Source organism: Coccinella septempunctata, chromosome 6 (assembly GCF_907165205.1).
Source record: "Coccinella septempunctata chromosome 6, icCocSept1.1, whole genome shotgun sequence".
Taxonomy (NCBI): Eukaryota; Metazoa; Arthropoda; class Insecta; order Coleoptera; family Coccinellidae; genus Coccinella; species Coccinella septempunctata.
Window position 1 is genome coordinate 25,091,412 of NC_058194.1, and position 27,289 is coordinate 25,118,700.

Consider the following 27,289-nt stretch of genomic DNA (forward strand, 5'->3'; position numbering starts at 1 on the left):
AATGTTTTTACGGTCCATTACACTAAACACTTCGATACATGCACGAGCTTCAGAAACACTTTCTACGCCTATCAAACTCTGAATTGAGTTTGAATTTCACTCATAAAAAACTCACATACAAAGTAAATTGAAATAAGTTCATTGCGTCCGCTAATTTTGTTAATAGGTGAAATCCGCTCAATGTATTCGGAGTCATATAGGTATACGATCATATTTCAAGAGATAACGAAATATCTCTACAAAGGAATAAAAAGATATAACCATAATTTTCATTCCAAAAGTCAGTATTGAGAACTGAGAAAGTGAAAAGTGCTCCAAGAGTGATTTTCGGAAATGAAATGTTTTACGTGGTAAGACCCTATTGTCTTTTTCGCGTCACAAACTATATATTTGTTCCACGTAGGACCAACGATCCAATTACCTCCGAATCGCAGAGAAATAATGGCTAAAGTAGCTCGATTCGGATGCTGCGGCAAGTTATAATGATAAAGATGGATCCGTAGAGTTCCCTAACCGAGAGATATAATCCCTAATGACTCTACTCGTACGGAGGTTTGTAAATAGCGGAGATCTGAATTTCGGTCGACGCCTTCGGGAATCCACTTACAGGAAGTTCGACGTGTTCCAAAGTTGTAGTATTTCACCTCATCGGGGAACTGCTGCAAGTCCCCATAAGTAGTGCGATGCTAAATTTGGACATTGTTCGAAAATACATTTCTCGGAAAAAAAGACCGACTTGGCAACACCGACGGACTGAAGATGGTAAATTCAAAAAATAAATTCGTATACTTAAAATATTCAACTTTTACAAAAAGTGGTTTTGTTCAAAAAAAGGTCGCAAATTGTTCAGGACAAATAATGTTGGAAAATAAAATTGCCCCATGACCGAAGTTGTTGAGCTTTCAAGTAAATTGTAAATTTCCGCTGTTTTCTCAAAATCACGAAATAACGAAATCCAGAATTGGTGTGAAATTCAAAAAAATTTCGAAACGATACATGAGGAAAGGAAATGTGATCCTATAGAAGGATACATTCTGAATTTAACAACTTCTTCGAAAAAGTTATTTATTGTTTACGAAATGAAGCATTACCAACCTAAAAGTATAATAATGTAACAATTCATTGAATTATTAGTCGAGAAAGGTTGCAAATTGGTGAATGCGCCGGTTCCTCAAAATCACTGTCGTGTATAAAATTCAACCCTTAAAAGGGTCCGATGTTGTCACGACCTCTGAAAATCGTTTTAAAATGACCTTCGTTCGGAATTAGCACAGAGGTTCACCATCCCCAGGTAAGGTCTTATTTCGTTTCAAGATCATCCGGTTCTACAAATTATAAATCGTATTGTCATTGCAACAAGGTTAGGCTAAATCTAATGACGATGCCCAGAACTGGAGGACCACGTAGTAGAAGATCGTTTTTCAACATTTCGGAATTTTCTCGTCCTTTTCATGACATTTGATTGGATGACCTTATTCGTGTACCCCACTCAATTTATCAAAGTGTTTCCGTCCATATATCGGTATTATCATTGCCTGTTCGTTGCTTCACTGCCCTGGAACGATCTAACAACGTTACTCGCTAAATGAGGCGCACGATACGGTGTAGTTCTTTCTTTCTTGGCTTGGATTGATTAAAGCATAATCGAAAATGAATTAGTGATCTTATCGCTTCGTTGACGGAATCCCCTGGCCTTCTGGTTCGGTTTTAGAGATAAGTCGCAGTGTAAACAAGTCTGTAATTAGTTCGATCGAAGGTATATCTCTATTGTTCCATTATCTTGAATAACGGATTGTGTTGAAAGCTTATGTATGGACGACCAACTCCGATGAAAGTGTCTTATCATTTTTTTACTTTTCTTGAACCTCCGTGTGATCTTTTTCTCGTTTTTTTTTCAATCTCTGCTTCCTTGATCTTATTTTTCAGTAACAATCTTCATTCCACATTAAATTGTTGCAATTTAAATGAAGCACGAGTCGAAGCGTTACTGTTTTTAGAAATACTTTTCAAATTTTTTGTTTTCTGGAGCTCTAACTCCGATTGAAATAAAAACTAGGGGTATCCTAATTTTGTCTGCAGACACCATGTATAATCGTTTTAAGTATATATACCTTGCTATTGCAAAAATATTGAGATTATAGAAACGTATCCTTAATTTTAGAAGAGCATTTATTATATTAATATACCAATAGAGCATTTTTCGTACATTTGAACCACATGTTTTTATGTAGGGATTATGGAAAATAAGGAATTTTCGAAAAATAGATTATTTCAAGATATGCACCGATTTTGCCGCACAAAAATATCAATTCGAATGCTTTATCGTTACCAACATTCGGTTACTTCTGAATCTAAGATCATTGAAAAGGGCATACTCCTTCTGATGAAAATGATGTATTTTCTGTGAAATATCTTCGAAACGTCACATTTTGAAATAACCATTTCAACCGTTTCCCAAAAAAAATTATTTTAAGCACTTAAAAATGAAAAATAAAAATGGATATTTGAACTTTAAAGCGTTTTGTGAGAATTGTACAAGCTGGCAACATCGACTGAAATATGCCTTGATAATAAAGGACAACAAATGCATTATCTTGATGAGATAGACAAAGATGGCTGTCTATGAAGTCTGCGCCGAACGAGGAAGGTCGTAAAATTTTATGGGATTTTTATGGCGGGTTGCAGTTGAAGCTCTCCAGTAAGTAGGCGCCTGTAGATCAACAGCTGTTATTTTATAAACAAGCTGATCGGACATTGTTCTTTTCATTGTCTTGTATGCGCTGTTGCCAAATCTTGAACTCTGCACAAAGCGATTTAAATTTTAAAACCCCATATTTGAAGGATGATTTCGAATAGTTTCCGCGGTGAATTTGAAAAAATCACGAATTAAACTACTCATTCAGTTCAAACTTGCATATGCAGTGATAACCCAAATTGAGGAGAATTCCTCATTATACACCGCATAAAAATCACGAAATTTTTTTTTAACGGAATCAGCCAATTTTCCGCTGAAGCTATGAAATTCGTAGCCTTATTCCGAGCCTTATTCCAATGGGGAAATTCGTAACCGAAACATTTCTGAATAAATTACGTCTGCCAACATTGCCGCTGTCGGGTGGGCTTTTGCTCTTCGACCCAAAGTTATCCAATTCCAAGTCAGCATGTGTTTTTGTAAGTTTAAGTGTTCTCAGATTGAGATTCGAGATCATTTGACAATTTTGTGAGATATGAGTCCTGGATTTTGCTATTTCGATTGTCCTGTGCAATTCAGATGAGAGAATCACTATCCTAAGAATTTATACATTCAATATTATTGTAAATATTTTTTACACGAATTGAATGTGCAGTGAATAATTGGTCAATGAACGTTGGGGAGGAAAAAAATCACATTAATGGACATTCCTCTACATAAAAAGTGTGAGAATTTAAATGCAAGATTGCAAGGTTCAATGAAATATGGGTTGTAATTTGAAAATATTGAGTTTTAGTATTTGTCGAATTTCATGATCTTCTCATAAACACTCTGTAAGTTTTGGGTCCAAACTACAAATAGTGTTATAATTCTGCCTAATGGCAGAATTGAAAATAGTTCCGATTTATTTGGTAAATATGTACTTCCCCAGCAGAAATATTCAAAGGAGTGTGACCTCCTGTTTTCACCATTCTTTTCATAAGAACCTCAATAACTCACCCAAGGTAACATACTGTTGAAATTGCCATTAAATAATAGAAGATAAACTGGCAGTGATATTCAATATAAGAAAGTAGCAGGCGGTTTCCGGTGTAGGAAACTGCGAAGCTCTATAAATATTTCAGAGCGAAAGTTCTTTAGAGAAAACCCCAATATCCGAATTTTCAGCAAAAAATTGTGATTAGTTCCCTATAAATGTTTAATAAACCATCCACAGTGGAACACTCTGTAGACTGGCAATCACGAATTGTAAATTGAACACTGTCTGAATCAGAAAAATATCTTAAAAGTTAAAGGGCACTTCTTCCGAACATAGAACAACTTTACAATTTCCCAACCCTACTTCGAAGAATTTTCCAACGAAATATACATAATTGAACTACTCAGAATTCAGTTCAGGATATCCTCGATGCCACATCAACGAAAAATTAATTAATTAAAGGAGGACACTCACCTTACAAACGAATTATCGATTATCCTGCCGTACAAGGAAGCCAGCGCATAGTTGGCGCTGATAGGGCTAATCTCTGGAACATCCTGAAACAAAGGGATGGTTTACATTAATGAAGGTCGGACAGACTTAGGTACCAGTGGAGTGGGAAAGGGATTTGAATTAGTGATATTTTTTTGAACGATCACGGAGTTATTATTTCAATAATAATAATCATTATTATTCAGTACTATCTATAAAATATTCACCATATTCTGAGTAGCAAATTTTATAGGATCATCCCTGAATATATTCAAATTGGCTAAAAGCTAAAACAAAGTAGCACAAAATACCACAATTTTAAACAATGTGCAAAAATATTAAACACATCGAATAATATAAATTTTCACAGAGGTCACAAAAATAATGAAATCTATGTCAAGCAGATTATATTTTTCCTGTGGTTTCTTTCGAGAAATAAAATTATCGGTTCAAGTTCATCTCCGAATTCCGAGTAAATTAGCGAGATAACGATTCCTAAACAAATATCACACCGATTTATTGAATGTTGATGTTTGGGAGCTCTGGTACGATAAACGTTCAGTATGTTTATATAGTTTGAAATCATGGAGAAAGGGAAATCACTGTAAAGGCACTTGAACATGTAGAAAATCGGTTGGTGTATTCAAGTAATCGAAGGAAACAAGAAACAGGGAATATCATGTTTTTATTTTGTTCATCTGATGAAAAGTAGGCCACATATGGGAAAATATCATTCGGATATGTTTCCAATATACCATTCATTGATTAACTGCTGATTTGGCTATTACATAACATTACTTATCGATGGCGAAATGTAAACATGTAAGTACATAAATAAGGTGTACTATAAAATGAATTAATGTTCACTTTCAGTCAATTCAACTTATTCGTGAAAACTGAGTGGGACAAAATTTTTGTTACGGGATTAAATAAATTAAATTTTTGCTATTGTATCTTCCGGTGGTGATTCAGATAAACCAAAACTTTCACATGCCTTCCGCCGACAATGAATAGTAACAAAATTGAGCCTCGGGTTACCCACTATACAACATGCCCAATGATTAGGTCTTCAGGTAGCTCGGGTTTGAATGGGGTGGTCATCAGGTTCATGATAATGAAGCCAGTTGTGAAAGCTTAGAATTCAATTATAATCAACCCAAAATTTCTTGGAATATGATATTATCATTATTAATTTGTATACGTTACGGTTTTTCTATTGCCAATTTCAATTTAATCACTTTATTATGAATATTTTCTTTATGTTATTTAGTTTCTAACATTTTTGGAATACACTTTTCTTTTTTTTTCCTTTAATATACAGACAGCATATAATATTTATACCTTTTTTTCACGAGATGATACATATAGAACAATAATTAAAAGAAAACTGATAAAGTATAATATTTTGAGTGTGTTGATTTTCAGCATCTACGGAATAATAAAAATAACAACTTCATTCCTTAACTAACCTCTTAAGAGTTATTTAAAATATAAAGGTACGATTTTCTTTTATATTTGTCATGAAGAACAAGCATTAACTCACCTTGGAAGGAATATAACATTTCCGATCATTCTGGAGATGAATTATCAAACAGTTTTTTTACTGTAGTTTATCCTCAAGTTCTTGTATTATAGTCCGAATTTTATGGTACTCCTTTACTCTAACCTCTGCCAAAACTCACACATATGCTGAATTGTTTGAAAAACAAAAATATATCGATACAAAAATATTTTTGTAGCACACAACACTATAAGAAACAATACTCGGTTTAGGTAATACTTTTGAGTATTCAAATACTCAATGGTAACACTATAAAATGTAGTAAACGACCTCGAAACCAAAGTTCTAGTCACGTTGACGATCGAAACGAGAACAACAAACTAAAACTATTTTCCTATTTCTCGAAGAAGCTCGAAGAACAATAATTAAAAGATAACTAATAAAGTATAATATTTTGAGTGTGTTGATTTTCAGCATCTACGGAATAATAAAAATAACAACTTCATTCCTTAACTAGTCTCTTAAGAGTTATTTAAAATATAAAGGTACGATTTTCTTTTATATTTGTCATGAAGAACAAGCAATAACTCACCTTGGAAGAAATATAACATTTCCGATCATTCTGGAGATGAATTATCAAACTGAGTTTTTTTACTGTAGTTTATCCTCAAGTTCTTGTATTATAGTCCGAATTTTATGGTACTTCGTTACTCTAACCTCTGCCAAAACTACCACATATGCTGAATTGTTTAAAAAACAAAAATGTATCGATACAAAAATATTTTTGTAGCACACAACACTATAAGAAACAATACTCGGGTTAGGTAATACTTTTGAGTATTCAAATACTCAATGCTAACACTATAAAATGTAGTAAACGACCACGAAATCAAAGTTCTAGCCACGTTGACGATCGAAACGAGAACAACAAACTAAAACTATTTTCCTATTTCTCGAAGAAGGCCCTTTTGTCGTGTTTTCATACCTAGGGTACCTACTCTACACTATACAGTGGTGTAGGGGGACGACGGTTGGACAAGCAGGTCAATGACGTCCTCAATATTTCATTTACTTTATGGGTTTCCGTCATTCTTCGAAGTAAAGTGATTATTTAGATATGATAAGCGAGAAGCAAAGATTGATTTTCGGGTTATGGTCTTAGTCGATTTGAAATTGGACCTTCTACTTCAGAATAGTTCGAAATATTCCAGATAATGGAATATTTGAAAAATTAAATATACGAAAAATACTACAAAATTCTTTATTTACAAGGGACCCACAATTTATTACAACTTTTTTTGCTTCTCGATCCCCATCTGAGTATATTTAACTTTTAATTCCCTATCCTGATTCTTATAATACTTTCAGACATATTAACAAATATGTACAAAAATTGACAAAAACATGGATCCAATGAAATAGGCGCAGAAAAGACATTTTATACTTTAGGAAGCTGAAACTTCGAAAATATGTCCATAATGAGCATGAGTTTCGTGTAGAAAAAACTTGGTTTGTGGTATACAGGTCGTCCCGAAATTTTTCATATTTTTACTCGATACAAAAACAGCAAAAAGTTGATTTTTTCAAAAGGAAATTCACAGTACGCATGTATTGCAACATCATCCTCAGGATCTCAGTGACCTATTGTTAAAATTTCAACTTCCCAAAATATGAAATGTCATGTACATATATAAATATCTCATTGGATCCATGTTTTTGGTAATTTTTTTTTGAAAAATCATACATCAATATCTCCGAAGTATCAGGAATAAATTATAATGAGTAATTGTAGCACACAAATAACACAAATATTGAAATTAACAATTCATTCAAGTCGCCGAATCGTCAAAGACGAACATGACACCATAATTTGATGCATTTTCCGCGCAAGGTTGCACGTTTATTAATAAAATTCCTGAAAGTCGGTTCAAGATGCGGCTGTGGCCTTCTCTAGACAACGTAATGACGGCGAAACACAAGAATAGCAATTACATCCAGATAACGGTGTTATTATGCCAGCGACGTACTGTATTCGTAATCGCCGCTTAACAATACTTCCATGAATATGTTAATAATGAAGCGGATTTAAATCAGGAGAATCGACGTCGACTTGATTGAAGAGTTCTCGTTGAGCGTTTTCAAAGATTTGTTGGTGTCGGTCGGTATTTCGAAATAATCAACCTGGATTATCTTCCAAGAAAATTTGATGCACAATTAAGTGTTTTATAGGGAATATATGCGAAATTTGCGATTCTTACCATAAACTTTCATGAACCACTACATGCCTTTTAAATTCTTCCGGTGATGCTATTATGATAGCATGTTACTTTATTACATCAATTAAAGTGGCAATCTAGATGTTCTGTATGTTTGTTCAATTATTTATTCTGTAGTAGAAGGTGTATGCCCCATTTCTTCAGCATGCAATCATTTTAATTTCATTAATGGATATCCTATAATAATCGGAAGAATTCATTGAAATAGAATACACTCATCACAGTTATGATTCTCTCATTTCTCTCTCGGATTCTATTTTCATTGTAGAGATATAATAATTAAAATAATCGATCGAGAAATTAAAATCACTTTGACAACATGAATATTAATAATGATGCATCATTATCTATACTTGAAAAATAAATAACTTATGATGCATCGAAAAAACTATGAAATAGAATCAAGTAAAAATTATTCTCAAATCTATATAAAAGTTTTTAAAGCCTTCCTTGAAATTTTTAAAAATTTAAGCTTTAAAAAACGGCTATGAAAAGGAATATAATGATTAATCAATAACAACAATGATAACACTATATCGCACTTATATTCATCCAAAGATATAAGAACCCAAAAATATTTTTAATTTTAAATGAAATGTTTCAATTTTTTCCTATTTGGTAAGGTGGCTTTGTGAAAGCTGAAACAGTATTTCAAAGTACCTATTCATAACATTTGTGAATATGTCTAAATATCGACATTTTTTCATGCATATTAACACTGATCATCATTTCATGTGATCAGGCGTCAGATTTCATTTTAGAATGAATTATTCATGCATTTTAAATCTTTTAAAAGTTTCAATAATCGAAACTCACTTTGATGGTATGCATCATGTCAACCCTAATTCGACCATTTTCCATATTTTACAGGGTGAGTCTTTGACTCGTAAAAATATTTAAACAGTAGATTCTTGAGATCAAGATAAACACTTTTTTCCAATACCATTTTTTCCGATTCGGCACTGATAAAAAGATATAGCCATTAAAAGTTTTCATAATGAGCTGTGCCACCCATGAAAAAACAAAATTACCCTCGGAATAACCAGTTCACTACACATCTGTGGATCTTTCAAACAGAGTATTATTGAGAGAAATTTTTCAAATTTCACATATACTTTTTAATTTTTGAACATCAAATTACTCGAAAATGGCGCATTATGAATAATAAATTTTACAAAACGTTCAAATATTCATTAGATAGCGTCCAACTTAGTTTCAAGAGTTGGGTTTTTTAAATTTTTGGTATTTTTATGGTACGTAATGGTCTTAATGAGAAAACTGGAAGACGTGGATGATATCTGGTATTCGTAAAAGTTTCATCAAATTGATGAAAATCTATATTCCGAAATTCATTTCATTCGATAAAACCGTTTGTGAGATAGAACTAAAAATAATATTTTTTTATGGTTTTTCAACAGCCTGTATATTTTAAACCGAGCCGATTCGAAGAAAATTGTAACGGAAAAAACTGTTTCTTTTGACCTGAGGAATCTATTGTTTAAATATTTGTACGAGTCAAAGACTCACCCTGTATATTATTTTCACTAAATGGTTTTACTTCTCTGACTTTTTCTACTTTCACATTGCTTACGGGTGAATAACCTGGAACCATTTCCAGAAATTCAATATCTATCTCATCGGAAGAAGTACTCCGCTAGTGAGATTTAAGAATATAAAGCTACACAATATCGTCATCAACTGCGAGGGCGTGAAAATAGAGCAAGAAGGTCGGACCTGAGCATGCGAAGCGTCATAACGATAGCTTCCATTCAGGATTCAGGCAATTCTCTTTCATTTGCATAGTTCTGCTCGAATATTCCACGTGCAGGTATATTCGGAGAACTATTTATTGGCTTTTATATCAAGGGCAAGAAGAACGCTCACGTCTCCAAGCTGCAATTGAAATATTCTCCCAGAAAACTTCCGTTTATTGTTAAATCAATTTCTATTCATCCGTTTCCTGACATCGTGAGACATAACACGTAGATAACATTCAACGAAATGAAAAAGATATGTCATCAAAATGAATTTCTTTAGTTGGCCAATGAATTGAAACGAAAAATGCTATTTTGTGTTTCTTTTTGTCTACTTATTTTATATTTTTAGCGGATTTTTAAATTTTTTTTGGATCATTCAGATTCGATTCCAAATGTTGTGTTAGAGTTTTAGATTTCGTGGGAATATGCTACTCTTTTTCAAGTTCACAGGAGAATATTCTTTACGCCATGGATTTAGCCTCAATAGTTTTCGAGAAAACGCTTGGAATAAATTACCACGGTTTTCTTGGGAATTCCAGGTTGCTGCTGGTGTGAAACCTTTCGTATTATCTTGGGAAAAGAGAAAAATAATTCTTCCAAGGAGGGATCTGGGAAATACTGAGCCAATGTGTAAAATGCGCAGCAATTTTTCCTAGCGGTGTTGTGTCTGGAAGTCCCTCTATCCCAGGATTATTCGCGGGATATGAAAGCTATTAAATACCTCATTCCTTCACCCAACCACCCGTTCCATTATGAATTTCTAATCTGCGAACGGAAAGCCAGAGCGAAAACTCGGGCGAGAAGGAAGACATTCATAGAAATCAGTTGCCGATTCCGTCTAAACTTTTAATGACTCCGCAGTTTTTGTTCCGAAGTATATCTTTTTCCGAAATTGCTCGAGTTTAACATTTCTATTGCTTCGTTTTCCCATGAAGAGGGTTCGTTTGTTGTTGTCGCTGACGGCTTCCCCCCAGAACTATCCTGGAAGCCAGCAAAACAAGGGCTTGCGAGGAGGCCTGGATGTAATTATTTCGGTCTGTTATTTAATCATTCGCCCGAGATGGATTTGACGGCCAGAAATCGCCGAACAAGAGTTGGTGCGAGTCGGGTCTCGCCAGATTTGAATTTAATGGAGTTGGGAAAAATTGGGACGGCGATTAACGAGGTTCAGAACTTCGGATTCGGGATATTACGTAGGAGATTCATCGGCTGAAGTTCAAGCGTGATGTTATCACCATTGACCCAACTACTGTTAGCATTGAGCTTTGTGCTTGTGAAAGTCTGTTGTACAAAGGCTTAATAAGACCAAAAAAATTTCATCCCATTTTTACGACGATTGTTGGAGGTTTCGAACAAGAAGAAGACGAATTTTATTGGCGAGAATAGGTAACGACAGATAATAATAGAGTGATGGTGAAATGAACATTTTGAGTACAGCAATTCCTTTTTTAGGAGCCGAAAATTGGCTCATGTCTCCCTAACCCATGGGAGAGTTGAACAGGGGGCGAAAGAGACTTGACCATAGGTTTGTTTTATCAGGAAAAACATTGAAAGAAAACAATTTCCAATGACCAACGATTGTCTATGTCAAGGTTTTCATCATCAGATGTATCAGCTTATGAAATACATATTTTCTATTTCAGAGTCACTCTCACTTATTTCCGAGATATTTTTTACTTTTTTGAACCTTTGTATATTTTTTTTTATATTCATTTCTATCATTCAATTTCCTTTTTTTAGAGCAAACTATTAACTAAGCTCAGTACAGGAAACTTAGACCACTGATAAACATTATCGATATTGAAACATCGACTTCGATTTTGAAAAATCTACATCGATTTTGTATCATCGACATCAATTTTGAAACATCGACATCGATTTTGAAACATCGACATAGATTTTGAAACATCGACATCGATTTTGAAACACTGACATCGATATTAATTAGACATTTATTTTGAAAAATCTACATCGATTTTGTATCATCGACATCAATCTTGAAACATCGACATCGATTTTGAAACATCGACATCGATTTTGAAACATCGACATGGATTTTGAAACGTCGACATCGATTTTGATGTCGACATCGATTTCGACATATCGATATAGATTTTGAAACATTGACATCAACTTTGACATATCGACATCGATTTTGAAACATCGATATCGATTTTGAAACACCGACATCGATTGTGAAACATCGACATCGATTTTGCCGAACCCTTGTCCCCAACGGCTCGCCAGCAATTAAGTGTTACGATTTTACAGGCCCACAATATAACAAACGCCGATAATGAGCAGCGGAATTTGATTCATTCATTGAAATCATGCATATCCGTGACGACTTTATGGAACGACATGGAACATTCGGTTTAATCTATATATAACACGCTCCATTGCATTGCCTTGCCCCGAATAATCCTGAAGGGGGAAGCTCACTGAATAGAATAACTTCGATTAAACTTAATCTGTCACAACGTCCTGGATTATTTGTGCTCCCTGAAGATATTTTTGATTCATTATTTTTTATTGTTAAACTTCAGCAGTGAAGAAGACTCTAGAGACTAGAATATAGAGCACGCTGTAGATTTCGCGAGCTGTAAACTTCAACATGCGGAAAAAATGATTTTATCACGTTTAAATCAATTCGATTTCAGTCTGTTCGACATAATTTAATGATTATTCACATTCAAGAATAAAGTCTGAGATTATTTCGCAGCAAAATGGTTGATGAGTTTGCAGATTATACAGGTCATTCATCTTTGCTATATCCCGTTACCGGGAATAAATCTACAAAAAAGATTAAAAAAAAAACAACAGACTTATAGGGCAACTGGAAACAGTGTGCCCTCCTGTGACTGATGAGACCCAACCGTGAACTACAGATCCTTCCACACTCCGGGCATGGATAGTCACCAACCGGATATAGCCGCCGCTGTATTCTTCTTGAGTCTCCATTATAATTGTGCACCATAGACCTCCACTGTGACCTGTCTAACGCTAGTTGTTCCTAGTTATGATTGGCATTAACTGATTATAGAGATTGATGTAGTGTATCCTTAAACCGCTTATACTGGCCTCCTGGTTTCCGGACTCCCTCTGTCAATTCGCCATGCAGAGCTATTTTGGAGAGTCTTGTGTCTTGCACCCTCAGAATGTGGCCACTCCATCTGAGTCGGGCCCTCGTTACTTGAGTCCCAATTGTTGTACAACTCGCGCGTAGCAAGACTTCTGCACTTTGTGGAACCATCTGATGTGCATTATCTGTCTTAGATGACGTTGTTGCGTTTGTTCAAGCTGTTTAATATGTCGCCTATAGGGCGTCCAGCTTTCGCTTCCGTAAAGAAGCGTTGGGAGGACGACTGATTTGTAAACAGCTGTGTTGGTATGAGATTGAGGTCGTGATTTTGAAACACTCTGCCCTTTAGCTTCCAGAATGCCGGGGTTCCGAATTGATACGGTTTTGTATTTCCGTGTCTAGGTTAGCCCAAGTATTTATGAAGCTTCCCAAGTATTTGAACTGCTCGAATTTCATTCTCCAGGCTGATATGTGTTTGAAGGCTTTCTAGCGGATTTACTAGGATTTTGGTTGGATTTTGAGTCTAAGGCCTAAAGCTTCGTATATATGTTTATAGGCATTATCTGTAGATCCTCTGGGCTGCTAGCGATAAGTGCGCAGTCGTCTGCAGATTGAAGTTCCGTGATAAACTTTGAACGAGTTTTTGCTCTGAGGCGCTTCAGGTTAAATAGGCCTCCATCAAATCTGAATCTTATTCCAAAATCTCTTACAGTCATACTAATGTCAGCAATTATCGAGACAGCTATGGCGAAAATATTGAAGAGTAAAGAAGCTAACACGCAGCCTTGTTTTATTCTATCAATTTGTTCCATTTTCGTCGAGTTGAGGGTTGTGTTGCTCTGACGAAGTTAAATGACACCGAAACCTTGGTTTCTCCACGAAATGGTATTTCGTTAATACTTTGAGTTATGGTGCTTTGCTATTTCGATTAAGATCGTAATATCTGTTAATTTGTATCAGCCAGTGTTGTGTACCCGAGTAAATTTCGTTTATTATCGTCCTACCTTACCTTGAATCGTTTCATGATTTATAAACTTTCGTTTTCCGGTATGAGAACAAATCCCACAACCTGATAACTCGGAAATACTCGCGGGCTAGGAAAAAAGAGAATGATTGCTGCCCCGACGAGTGGAGGGTAACGAAGAGGCGTCCCACTTTCTTGGAGTAACAAGAGGTATCCATCTTGCGTAATTGCTAGTATCTATCACACCAGTCCGGACAATTTGTTTCTTGAATCGTGATCGATACGGGACCGTTGGAGCGTGAAACCGTTTTCCCCAGCGTGGACAATCGAAAAAAATATCGAGATTTAAATTCGATAAGAGTATCGGAGAACGATAGTTATCAGGGAGATTGTCGGGTATTTGAACAAACCAATCACGAAATGCGCGATTTAACGAGTTCAGTTATGAGGTTTAGAACTATAATGGTTGCTTGTCTGAGGAAGATCCTGATTGAATTGAAGAAAATAGGAGGAGTCCATCATATTTTCTAGTTTTCACCAGTCTGAGGGTGAATCTTCGACTTGTACAAATATTTTAACAGTAGATTCTTGAGGTCAAAAGAAACACCTTTTTCCCATATCATTTTTTCCGAATCGGCTCGGTTTAAAAGATACAGGCTGTTGAAAAACCATAAAAATCTTATTTTTAGTTCTATTTCACAAACGGTTTCATCGAATGAAATGAATTTCGGAATATACCTTGTAATTTATTCGATTAATCTTTTTCGAACACAAGGTATCACCTACGCCTTCCAATTTTATTTTTATGACCATTAGATATGTACCATAAAAATACCAAAAATTCAAAGAACCCAACTCTTTAAACTAAGTTGGACGCTATCTAATGAATATTTGAACGGTTTGTAAAATAAATGTATTCTTCATATTTTCTCGTATAATGCGCCGTTTTCGAGTAATTTGATGTTCAAAAATTGAAAACTTCTGTGATATTCGGAAAATTGGGCTGAATGCAACTCTGTTAAAAAGATCCACAGATGTGTAGCGTCACAGATTTAGCTTGTTATTTTGGAGGGAATTTTGTTTCTTCAGGGGTGGCATAGCTCATTATGAAAACTTAAAATGGCCATATCTTGTTATCAGGGCCGAATCGGAAAAAATGACCTCAAGAATCTACTGATAAAATATTTGTAGGAGTCAAAGACTCACCCTGTACATCTTCCCATCATCCAGTCCATGAAACGAAGCCAGAAGTTATTGGAGGAATATTGAAACAAGGGATCGACGATATCAATTGGAAAATCGAGCGAAACGACCAAAAGAGAATACTGAGGACCGTCATCATTCTGGAGGTTGACGGAAAAGAAATCGATCATTGATTTAAACTGGATCAGTTACTTCTAAGCATTGCAACAGAGATGCAACAACTACCATGGTTGGTCATGTGAAACTCACCCTTGGTTTCATAAAGCTTGATCGGGGAATCAACGCTTGATTGACGAATAGACGCCAATTTGTTTTCAATAATTCGGTCCTGTGCATTCAGAATATCATTCTCGAATCAAATTATGATGTTCATACGTCCATTCCATTATTCTTAATTGCTACTTTTTCAATATTTTCAGAAATGCAAAGGTTTCAGTAGTGAGAGTCCTGATATAATAAAAATTGCCGGTTCGATTTTAATTGTTTTTGCGTCCAATAGCCCATTCATTAGGGAAAAATAATGTCAAGCAACTTCTGTAAGAGCAAGTCTACTTTTGATGAATTTTATCCCTTTTATGACAATACACCACGTGCCTATTTTTAATGGACTCTCGCAAGCAGTTATTAATAAATCTGAAAAATCAAACTGCAACTCCATTTCCTTGATGGTGGAGCCTATTACCTCCATAAAGTCCCTTCGAGTTCGGGTCATAGGTGTACCGGAGTGTCTCTCGACAAAACATCGTTAACGGGTACTTCAAACGAGCTGAAAAGCTGGAATCGCAGGCTTAATTGCTTTTATAACAAAGAGCGAAGCGTTGATCAAAGGAAAATACGAAAGAACAGTAGGTATGTTAATTAACATAATAGTTTTCCATCTGTTTTCTCCGCTTTTCTTCTTGCTGTATACACGTGAACTGCTTTCTGATCATTTCGCGAGGAATGCTTTCCCAAATTGTTGGCCGAACCAAGTGCATGGAGGTTGTTTCATTTACGTTTGTCGCGTGGAGGATGGAATCCTATTGAGTATGTAGAAAGCCTGGGTCGACGATGTTTCAGTCGCTTGGAGTATAATTGTGGAGGTAATATAAAGAATGATATTTTTATAATAGGAGTGAAATGGTTTGAACTTCATTTTTTATGTTTTTTGAGTGTTTGATGATTTTGAAGTGTTATCTGGAACATGCCTTTTTCGTAGGTTGAAAAACCTATCAGTAACTAACATGTTAATTTTTTTTTAATTGTATGAAAACTGGACACAGCAATTCAGTAGAATTGTCGTTCCAATAATAACGTAGTGTAGGAAATCCCAGAGAAGTCTAAAGATCTGGACTCAACTGTAGACCGGTTTCAGGATCATTGTCCCTCATCAGTACAGTGTAGCGTTAAATAAACCAACCGGAGGATGGGGTCTTGAACGAAACTAGGGCGCCGTTTTGAGAAATTATTTCAATTCTCACCAGACAGTGAGAGTAATTCATAAAGATTTTCATTAAGTCTAACCATTTCATCCCTAAGTTACAGGGTGAGTCTTTGACTGGCACAAATATTTTTATATATTATATAATATAGATTTTGGGGTCAAAGGAAACACTTTTTTCCCCTACTATTCTTTCCGAATCGGCTCAGTTCAACAGATACAGGCTTTTGCAAAACCATAAAAAATGTAATTTTTAGTTCTGTCCTAATCCTACAAACGGTTTTATCGAATGAAATGGATTTCGGAAAATAATTTTGTATTTATATGATGAATCTTTTTCGAACACAAGATATCATCCACGTCTTCCAGTTTTCTCATTATGACCATTACGTAGCATAAAAACATCAAAAATTCAAAGAACCCAACTCTATCTATCTAATGAATATTTGAAAGTTTTGTAAAATAAAAGTGAGATGAGAAATATCTGTAAAATTCGAAAAATTGGGTATTTTGGATGAATAAACTCTATTTAAAAGATCCTCAGATGTGTAGTGTCATAGATTTAGCTAGTTATTCTCAAGGTAATTTTGTTTTTCCAGGGGTGGCAAAGCTCAAAGCTTCTTTTCAGGGCCAAATCGAAAAAATGGTATAGGAAAAAAGTGTTTTTTTTTTCATCAAGAATCTACTGTTATTTTTACGAGTCAAAGACGCACACCCTGTTCAAGAAAGATATAATTTTTGTACACTCTGATAAAGTTCCATTCGTTGTAAGTTGAAACTTTCTGCTGACATAAACAGCGTGAGGCAAATTATAAAATTTTTTCCAATGAGAAATATAATTCAATTTGTTTTTTTTTTTGTTTATTATTTTCGATAATGCACATTTTGAATCGGGGACAGTCCAAACCATTTTTTTTTTCAACAAACGGCTTGTCTGAAGAAATATTACAAATTGATCTAAGTATGCCACGGATCAGAATAGGCGGAAAAACAAGAACAAGGGTCACAATATGGCACGAAAGCGGAAAAGTAAGGGCCTATCATTCCAAATTGAGAAAAATCACACCAAACTGTGACTTCAGGTGAGTGGAGTAGTCTTTCATGGCATTGACGAGGAATAACTGCAGCCCAGTACCCAATCCACGATGCATTTCGGTCTAAATCATGGTGCCGACTGCAAACTACGGACCCTAAAGAACACAAAGAGCCCTGCCGCACCTACCTGTCCTCACCACAGCCGGTGGTGAAAGTTGTCAATCGTAAATGGTCAAAATTCAAAATCCGTTAAATGGTTTCGGAGTTACTGGCGCGAAAGCGCAAAAGATCTCGCGCTAGGGCTTCCCTGAAATTTTATATATTGGTTGGTCCATAGGTAGCAAATCATGTACGTTTATTCGAAAATTTGCTGTTTACGAAGCAACCCCAACTGAAACAATAAAGCAACGACTTGTAAATTATCCTCAAGAGCCCCGCGCCGAACTTACACCGACTATAACGAGGAGAATTTTCGAAGCCGCGTCATAAAATTAACGGCCGTAAGGATCGCGATGCGAAAAAGCACTCAACTTAAGATTCCTTCATTACCAGAATGGTTTACAAAAGTTCAACCGTTTTTTCAGCCGAACATATTCACGTGGCTCACCCCGATCTTGACCCCTCCGGGCGGAACCCCGTTTATACGCGAAGTTCATCGATCCGGCGACGCTGTCGGCGTTTCCGCGATCAACGATTGCGTTGCCCACCTTTCAATTTTAATTAAAGGTTCATTTGTTAGCCCGCCCGTTTCGCTCGTACGATTTGGAAAGGGATCGAGTAGGCCGCGCGTACGCCGTTTACCGCCGCTGAATCTCCGCACAATGCAGAATTAACATCTGACCCCGTTTCGATCTGTAACGGGAATTTAGCAACTATAAGTCGGCGTCGGTGATAGATGCTCTTGTTCGGACGGCGAACAGGAATTTTTCGGAAACTGTTACATTCGTCAGGCCCACGTTACAAGCGGAAACGGAGCAACTATACCGCGTTATGCCGCGACCAGACTAAATCAAGATCGCCAATAAACCCAACCTCCGTCGGATGTGCCAATTAGCGAAAAGATTTGAACTAATTTGACGTTTGCCAACGACTGACAACGTCCTAATCTCGCTCCACAACAAAACAAACATCCCTTTGATGTACCGCCTATCTACCAAACGCAGCCGATGCTAACGAACCGTTGGAAAGCGTTCGGATGACATCCAAACCGAATCCCACGTATTCGAATCTCTATTCACATCTGCGTTTGTTTGCGTTTGAACTTCGGCGTGGACGATGGGTTAAAATTGTAATGAAGTCTCGATGAATGGCGGCAAAGAACCATATCGAAAGAATGCAGGCAGCAAAAAACAAGCCAAAAAGATGTGAAATAGTTTGCACCTTGGATTGTCAATAATAGGCAGCTTTGTCGTGATTTGAAGTGGGAAACCATCACCGAATCAAGAACTCAGGGCTAAGACCAAGAGGAAGATCGAGTTCAAGACACGACAATAACAAGAACCTCAGCATGCAAGCAAAAATGAGACTAACGGTTTATAGGCAGATATGACCGGAACCAAAGAACAAGATTAAAAGTAGATCACCTTTCGATGTGGGTCATGTATGTATGTAACGCATTTTTTTTCAGGGTACTCGAGCGCTAGCTATTCTTTAAAAGGGAAATAGCAAACCTACCCTGGTAGCTTCGAGTCGAAGACAAGGTTGAAATAAGACGGCACAGACCTACGGCGGCTTACCCGTAGGTGCGTTCTGCACCCCCCGTGTATCCACACCAGCAGAGTAGGTATCGTACTAACAGTAGGGATGAGCACTGGAATGTAAGGGAAAATTAAGGAAGGGTAGCCAGCCCAAAGTGCGTTCTGTATCCCTAGGTATCCACGCTGGCATCGTACTAATAGTAGGGGTGGAACTCACAATGTGGCATAGTGAGTGAGAATGGAGGCTGAAGTTCTAAGAATATAAAACGGACTGTTGTCTTACCTCTGGACTTTGAGCGGTTCACTCTGACCTGTGATATCGCACCGGAATGGCACAAAAAACATCTGCCTTTATACCAACAAGGGGGGGGTCGGTTGTAGAATCTAGATGCGCCCCGGGTGTCGAAAATAGGTCAATTTTGCGTCGATTAAGACGTCTTAATTTTGCTTATCGGTACTGGCGAACAAAAACTAGGTTATCTTCCAATTCAGGATGTTTTATACGGTGCGACATCGTTTTTCAGAACTGAAAACGGAATAAAAACAGTGCGGAATGTTTTTGATTCCGAACGATGCCGGAATCCTGAATTGGAAACTGAAAATATTCCCCTCGAAAATCAGCACGAAATAATCATTTAAAACGGAAACAACAAAACAATTCTGACATGAGGGTTTATTTTTACATAAAAACACAACCTCATTACATCTTAAAAAGGAGCTCGATAGTTTTGAAATTGTGCTTGACTTGTGCCGAGTCCACTACAGAATCACACACACGGACAAATGTTTAAATGTTAAACTGCCTACAGATTATTCTGACGTGACGTGGTACTACGTCATAATGCGCATGATTCAAAAATGTAACAAACGATTTTGCGCAGGAGCATTCAAATTGTTCTGACTGGACGTGGACGTGGGACGTGCATTCCGACACACACAACCCTATATATTAGATTTTTGAATCATGCGCATTATGACGTAGTCCCACGTCACGTCAGAGTAATCTGTAGGTACCTTTAGGCCTGTAAGCTCTGCAGGAGAGCTATTTACCTCTTCTCAGTTCTCGCCACAACCTATCGCTCTACTCGTCCTTGCTGGAAGGAGACTTATGGGGCGATTTTACTTCTACAGAAAATCTCCTTTTTTCAGATTCGAGATGTGAATCAAAAGTTTCACTCATTAGATACAAAATTAGGTGATGCAGATACGGAGCCACTTATACTCAAAGGTTAATGCTGTTACCAGGTGTCCAAATTCAAGATATTACGTTTTAGAATACATCTGACAATTCCAGCATGACCTTCAGTTTCTTTTTCAATTTGTTTTGAAGTTCGTTAACTTGTATCGAGTGCCTGGATTTTTGAAAGTCGGTACATTTCTCTGGAGATCAGCGGATATACCAAACTCCGAATCGGACCGAGGCTTTATGAGATGGGGGCCCCTTCTAATGACGTATCATATGCCCCAGGGCACCACAACGTCTACGGTCGCCAGACGGTCGATCGTCGTTTGTTTGCGTTTCGCGATGTCAACGACCTTCGCAATAGCGCGAAACTGCCGCCAACGGCGGTCGACGAATGAAGATCCGCCCGGAATTCTGTGCATTCGTTGATAAAGCAGCCTTGAAAGGTCGTTCCGATTTCAATCCGTTCCATTGAAAATATGACGTGCAGCATCACGTTTTTCACATCCGACGACGTACCTACTCGGCTCGAGCCGATGGAAATGCGGCAATAGCCTCCAGGCCTGCTTTCCACGGTGCTATAAATCCTCTCAGAGTATTAACGCGATCTTCCGACCTTTGTTCCGCCTACGGATCCATCATGCCAATTTTTCAGAGCCACATGATCTCGATAGTTCACCGATCTGGTAGAATGAGAATACAGATTCTCGTTATGAAAGAAGTCTTTATTCATTATTGCAATTCAATTACAATTCCTCAAATATGAGCCTGAGAAGTATTGGACGGCTTTCTGTGACTGTGTCTAGCTTAAACCGTGCTCTGCTGTTAAACCAGCAATTCGGATATCGAGTATTTGGAGCACGTAAATACAAGTTGACGGAATTTTGAATGTATTCTTTATGAAAAGGCAGCTATAACGATCGATCATATAGTGGACTACGATCCGGAGGAAGACAGAGGAAGAATGAGAATTTACAAAAGGAGACCGCGAGATCAATTGAGGAGAGATTAAAATGAGTACGGAAACTTATTAAAACTATACTAAGAAGAGATATCCGAAATGGACCAACATGAAAACCCTAGCACGACAATGTGCAAGAAGAAATTAACCGATCAAGGGATAAATGGTTTATAGGCAATGCCCGGAACCAATGTAAAGCAGGTTAGGTTTAGTGGGTCGCGAACTCAGGAGAGTGAGTAACCCCACAGTGTTCCCTTGAAATGGGTTCCTCTGGGCTAGAGATAGAGCCCCGTGTTTTCACGGTCGCAGATTCCCCATGCTATAAAAAAAAAAGATCGATCATCCTTTGCTAAATTCAGAACTATATACTGAATGCTCATGACTGAATTATAGATCGAAAATGTATCCGTCAATCAAGCATAAGGTGAATAATTCTTGATATTGAGCAATTAAGGCGAGCCAAATATTTTGAGGATGCGAATGCAAGTTGACAGAATTTTGAATGTATTTCCTATGGAAAAGCATTATCATTATCCTTCGCTTAGTTCAGAATGATATTCTGAATGCTCAAAACTGGATTATAGATCGAAAAGAGATCGATATGGATCCGTCCATCAAGCATTTTGAAACCCGAAATTTGTATGGCCTTGTAGATGGTTAGGAATGAAATGGTTTGGTTTAAAATGGCTTGAAATCGCTAATGTTACCTAATTAATGAATAATTTTCGATATTCAGCAATTGTAGCGTGCCAGATATCGAATATTTCGAACAAGTAAATGCTAGTTGACGGAATTTTGAATGTATTTCCTATAGAAAAGCAGCTAATCCTTTGTTAAATTCAGAATGATGTTCTGGAATGCTCATAAATGGATTATAGATCGAAAATAGATCGACATGGATCCGTCAATCGAGCATGAAGATGGTTCGAAATCAAACAGTATTGAAGCGCACATATCTTGAGCACGTAAATGCAAGTTGACGGAATTTTGAATGAATTTCCTATGGAAAAGTAGCTATTATGGGTATCCTTTGCTGAATTCAGGATGATATTATGAATGCTCATACATAACTGGAATATAGATCGCAAATGGGGTTGTTTCTTCATGAAGATGAAATCAAACAGAATTGAAACATTTGAGGCCGACACTGTTGGTTAGTTGGCGTTCTGCGATTTTTACGAATCTTGGCGTTTCCCAGTACTCATTAAAACTGTATACAACTCGTTAATGCATGAATATTAATAAAATCCGCAGATGTTGCGATTAACCAGACTAACCGGCGTCTTTCAACCAGACGTCCCATTAACACATATAGCTCCCGTAAATAACAGTTCGTTCAGAGACGTGCGCCTTTCTTGCATCACTATTATCATTTATATTGCTTTTAGCAGTTTGTTGTTTTGTGAGAAACAACGTTTGTTGAAACAAACTCATAAAATTGGAATATTGTCGATGACTGGCAACGAGGATAGGACAAGAACACAAAATGTTCTACATTCATTCAGAGAAAGTACTCTGATTTAACGCCTATGTCTCAAAGTACCATTAATATTCTCAAAACGATTAAGTAATAGAAATATCTTTGTTAGATAGTTGCTGTGTATTCATAACGTGATTTTATGAACTGCAAAGCTTATTGACGTTGACTGTTATGAGTATTTTTTTCAATAGACTATAATTTCACCATGATATCTCGGTTATATTCTCCCCCGTGCGGAATAGTAATATTCCATGTGAGCACCAGTTCCATACGTCGCCGAGCCGTTGAGTTCCGTGCCGCCGATTTATATGGAACACATTTTCCGGCAAAATGAAAATCCATAATCACTGCCTTTCATGATTGAGAGGCTCATCCGGAGGCGTTCGCGGACATATTCAATTCCGTTTTGAAGCGGCATCCGTTCGTGAAACTGAACGAGGTTTGTTGGGATGCTTCTGTTGCGAATGAGGTAACAAAAACTTTAATGGCGACAGGAATTCTCGTGATAAGCTGAATGGGGAGGAATAACGTGGGTGTATAAACTCGAAATTATGGGGCACGAAACGTTTCCAATATACTGATCATTGGTTTTTATACGGGGACTGCCCCTTATCTCATTCGACCCAGTTTTTGGAATTCATACCGAGCGGCTAAGGTTTGTGAAATTTTCAGGTTCCTTCATCTGGAAATTTAGAATCGTGGGCAACTCGTGAAAGTTGTCATTACATCCAGTTTTTGGGTTGGCTTCAAGGAGGTTGCTTCTCGCTCCTTTGAGCTTCACGTCCAAAGAATTTTTAGCGTTGGATTTCAATAGCAGGGCATTCTGTTACCAGATAATCTTGAGTTTATTCCTTCTCATTACTCAAACTGAACTCGTTAGTTTCTGCGAGAGCTATTCTGATTTGGTGCTCCCTGAGTTGACAATACCCTGTAAAGAATCCAGTGAGGTGTTGTAGAATACCAAGATACCAATACCAGGTACTTCTCAGATCAAGCAGTTTTAAAGTTGCCAAGGAATTTTTTAGAATGATGTGGGCTTGCAATAGACTCTTTGGAAAGACATGCTCGATTGCAACCTATGCGTCTCTAGCATGGTGGACAAAAAGAGGTCACCACACGCAACCGGTTGCAGAAATCACAAAGGCTGGCCTGTGTGTGTTACGGAAGCTATGCGTACAGCTCCTACAGCAGCAGGATCATCTTGGATTTCGAAACGCCCTTTGAAACGGTTATAGCTGACCGTCCTTGTGAAATAAGTTTCGTGAAACGTCTGGACAAAGAGTCATCCACATGGTGTACTGATGGTTCAGAATCAGAGGGAGGCATCGACATTGTTATATGGGCCTAAACTTAGTGCCTCTAAAGTCTAAACCCCTGGGAAGTGGACCTTCTTTTTAACAGGCCGAGAACCGATTAAGAGACTAATTTATGGGCAAATGTCCCGAATCAAAATATTTTATTAGTTAACATATTCTCCTCTTAATTGGATACATTTATTACAGCAAAACTGCAACGTCTCTAGACCTTTCGAAAACATGTTTCTTCTTGCTCTGCAAACTACAGCTCTTATTACCTCCTCGTTGGAAGAAAATTTACGACCTTCTAAACTTTTTTTCAGTTGCGGAAAGAGATGATAGTCCGATGGAGCCAAATCTAGTGAATAAGGGGGGTAATTCAAGGGAATAGGTAATTCAACATGAGATTTGGGTGTAGGGGCGTTGTCCTGCAAAAACAAAACACCCGTAGAGTGCTCAGTAAAGTCGATAAGTGATCTCCAGTTATTGTTCTACCCTTATCCAAAAAATCAATTATGATTACTCCATGGCAATCCCGAAAAACTGAAGCAAGAACTTTTCCAGCAGATTTTTGGACACGAAACTTTTTAGGTCTTGGAGAACTAGAGTGTCGCCATTCCATCGATTGTTGCTTTGTTACAGGATCGTAGAAATGTACCCAAGTCTCATCAGTAGCAACAATTCGGTTTAAGAAGTCTACATCGTTTTCAAATCGAGCACAGATGATCAAACGCGATGAACTGCATCGATATTTTCGAGGACTGACATAAAAATTGGCCTTCCCGATCGGTCATCATCTTCAATGGAAAATTTACCTCTTTCGAAGCTTGAAGTCCAATTTTTCACGGTCGCATACTGCCGACATTGATCACCAAGGTTATTAAGCATATTTTCGTAAATCTGCTTACTTCTTAACCCTTTTAAAAACAGTTATTTGATGATGGCTCGATTCTCCCAATATCGGTGGATATCTTCCTTCTTTTAATTTATTGCGTAGCTCCGGTTTACTTTTTTAACCTCAAACTTCACACTGACACTTCTAATGAGTTATTGTTCGTTGCTATGGTAACGCAATATTTTTTTATGCATGGAACTGGTCTAGGCTAACTAGATATCAATACATCCCCGTATTCAGTAACAGAAAATCATAGTGAAAGATGCTTTTTCTTTCATTCCCATTCATTTTGTCGTAAGATTCCTGAATATGTGATGGTCGATCTTTCACTCCAGTTAGTTGGCAGTTCCGAACACAAATCCGACCTGACAAACGGCAATAAATTCCTCCCGATGTTGTATTGGAGATTTCCCAGTCATTTGCTCCATCCAGAAGACGCTATATTTTCGACGAGATCGAGTGATTTATTTCACGCGCCGGATCTGGAGCAGGTCGTTCATCCAGTATCGCATCCGCTATCCGAAATTAGGTTTAGGATATTTCTTCCTCGACCAAACTTATCCGAATTCAGATCGCAGTAGCACATGAATTTATTCAAGTTCAGTACCCCATGCGAAAACTTCCGGAAGTTTTTTTCCAGATTATTGGGATATTCCAGTGTGCAGGCCGCGTCCCTATCGATTATTCCCCGAGCTGTGGAATATTTCCTCTATCCCTGAGCGAAATTTATTATACGAGTATCCCCGTTCTTGTCAGTTGTTGGATCAAAGAGAGGGGAACATAACGGTGCTTGTATGATTTCGATGATTTGTCGAGCAGAGGGTTACTCAACTAGAGCGAAAGATGGTTTTAATTCAAAAGGGTTTTTTTAAGGCTTAAACCTGTTGAACTATTCGTATTTCTTACCTTGATAATGGAACCTAGATAAAGCAAGAAATCTACAATAAGAAATATCGAAGCCGAAAAAAATCTACACGAAAAAATTAAAGAGAAAAGACGCGAAAAGCTATCCAAAGGTGTTTTTGCAGGACAACGCCCTGCACACAAATCTTATGTTTGCAAAATTCGTGATTTGGGGTTTGAATTACTAGAACACTTCCCTTATTCACAAGATTTGGCTCCATCATATCTTTCCTCAACTGAAAAAAAGGTCGTAAATTTTCTTCCAACGAGGAGGTAATAAAAGCTGTGGATGTCTGGTTTGCAGAGTAAGAAGGAACATTTTTTTGAAAGGTCTAGAGACGTTGCAGGTTCGCTGTAATAAATGTTTCCAATTAGGAGGGGATTATGTTGAGTAATAAAATATTTTGACATTGAAATTTTGTTTGGTTCTATAGTAGGCTAAGAATTCGTCAATATATTCTAGTATCTTTAGATTTGGCTCCATCATCTCTTTCCTCAACTGAAAAAAGTTCGTAAATTTTCTTCCAACGAGGAGGTAATAAAAGCTGTGGATGTCTGGTTTGCAGAGCAAGAAGGAACATTTTTTTGAAAGGTCTGGAGACGTTGCAGGTTCGCTGTAATAAATGTATCCAATTAAGAGGGGAATATGTTGAGTAATAAAATATTTTGACATTGAAATTTTGTTTGGTTCTATAGTAGGTTAAGAATTCTTCAATATATTCCGGTATCTTTCATGCAAAAATAAGATTAACATCATCGTTGAGGATGACTAATATCGCGAACACGTGAAAAACTAATTGTGAAATTTTCACGAATCAGTTGAAATAATTTGGCGAAAACACATTAATATGGAAATCAAACGCGTTCGTTCCTCACAATGAAACAGCTCATAAATGGGACATTAAAATTCAAGGTGTATTTTCGGTGATGAACACCGTTATATTTGACATTCATTTATGAGTTTCATGAACCCCAAGAGTTTCGAAATTCCGCAGTTTATGCACGTTTCGTGGCGCATATCGGGATGGCATATCGTTAGTTATCAGTTTCGATATACAAGAAGAAAAATTAGTGTTTTATTAAACTGTCATCGGTCAGTTGAAAAAGAAAGATGGACGATGAGGAATCAAAGATCAAGAAACTCGATTTGAAGGAGTACTTTCACTGGTGAGTTTCACTAAAATTCCATAAAAGACTCGAGAACTGATCTATTGAAAATTTGTTCATTCGATGAATATTTTAATTTTTTTTTCGGCATCTATGTTTAATTTTTTAATGTTTAAGTGTTTTTTGTTACCACCAGTTCCAGATTTTGCACTCTTAAGTAACCTTAAGAAACCATTTTTTATTGTTTCAATCCTCAAGCAGTTCTCGAAGAAGTTTAGTGCTTATTAGTGGTTCTTAATGGTGCTCAAGAGGCTTTCAATGCCATGGACTTCTAAGCACTGAGTATTTCTTTATCCTAAGTATAAAA

General features: G+C 37.1%; 1 protein-coding gene across 3 annotated transcripts in view; it reads right to left on the reverse strand.

The window, feature by feature from the left end:
- Positions 1 to 27,289, reverse strand: part of LOC123316165 — a 139,722-nt gene that overhangs the window by 15,147 nt on the left and 97,286 nt on the right. For 2 of the 3 annotated variants that reach the window (XM_044902157.1, XM_044902158.1), the window contains exon 3: positions 4,146 to 4,228. The gene's annotated coding sequence lies outside the window, so the exon portion shown is untranslated. The remainder of the gene's footprint in view (positions 1 to 4,145; positions 4,229 to 27,289) is intronic. The other variant, XM_044902159.1, reaches the window with a different exon arrangement.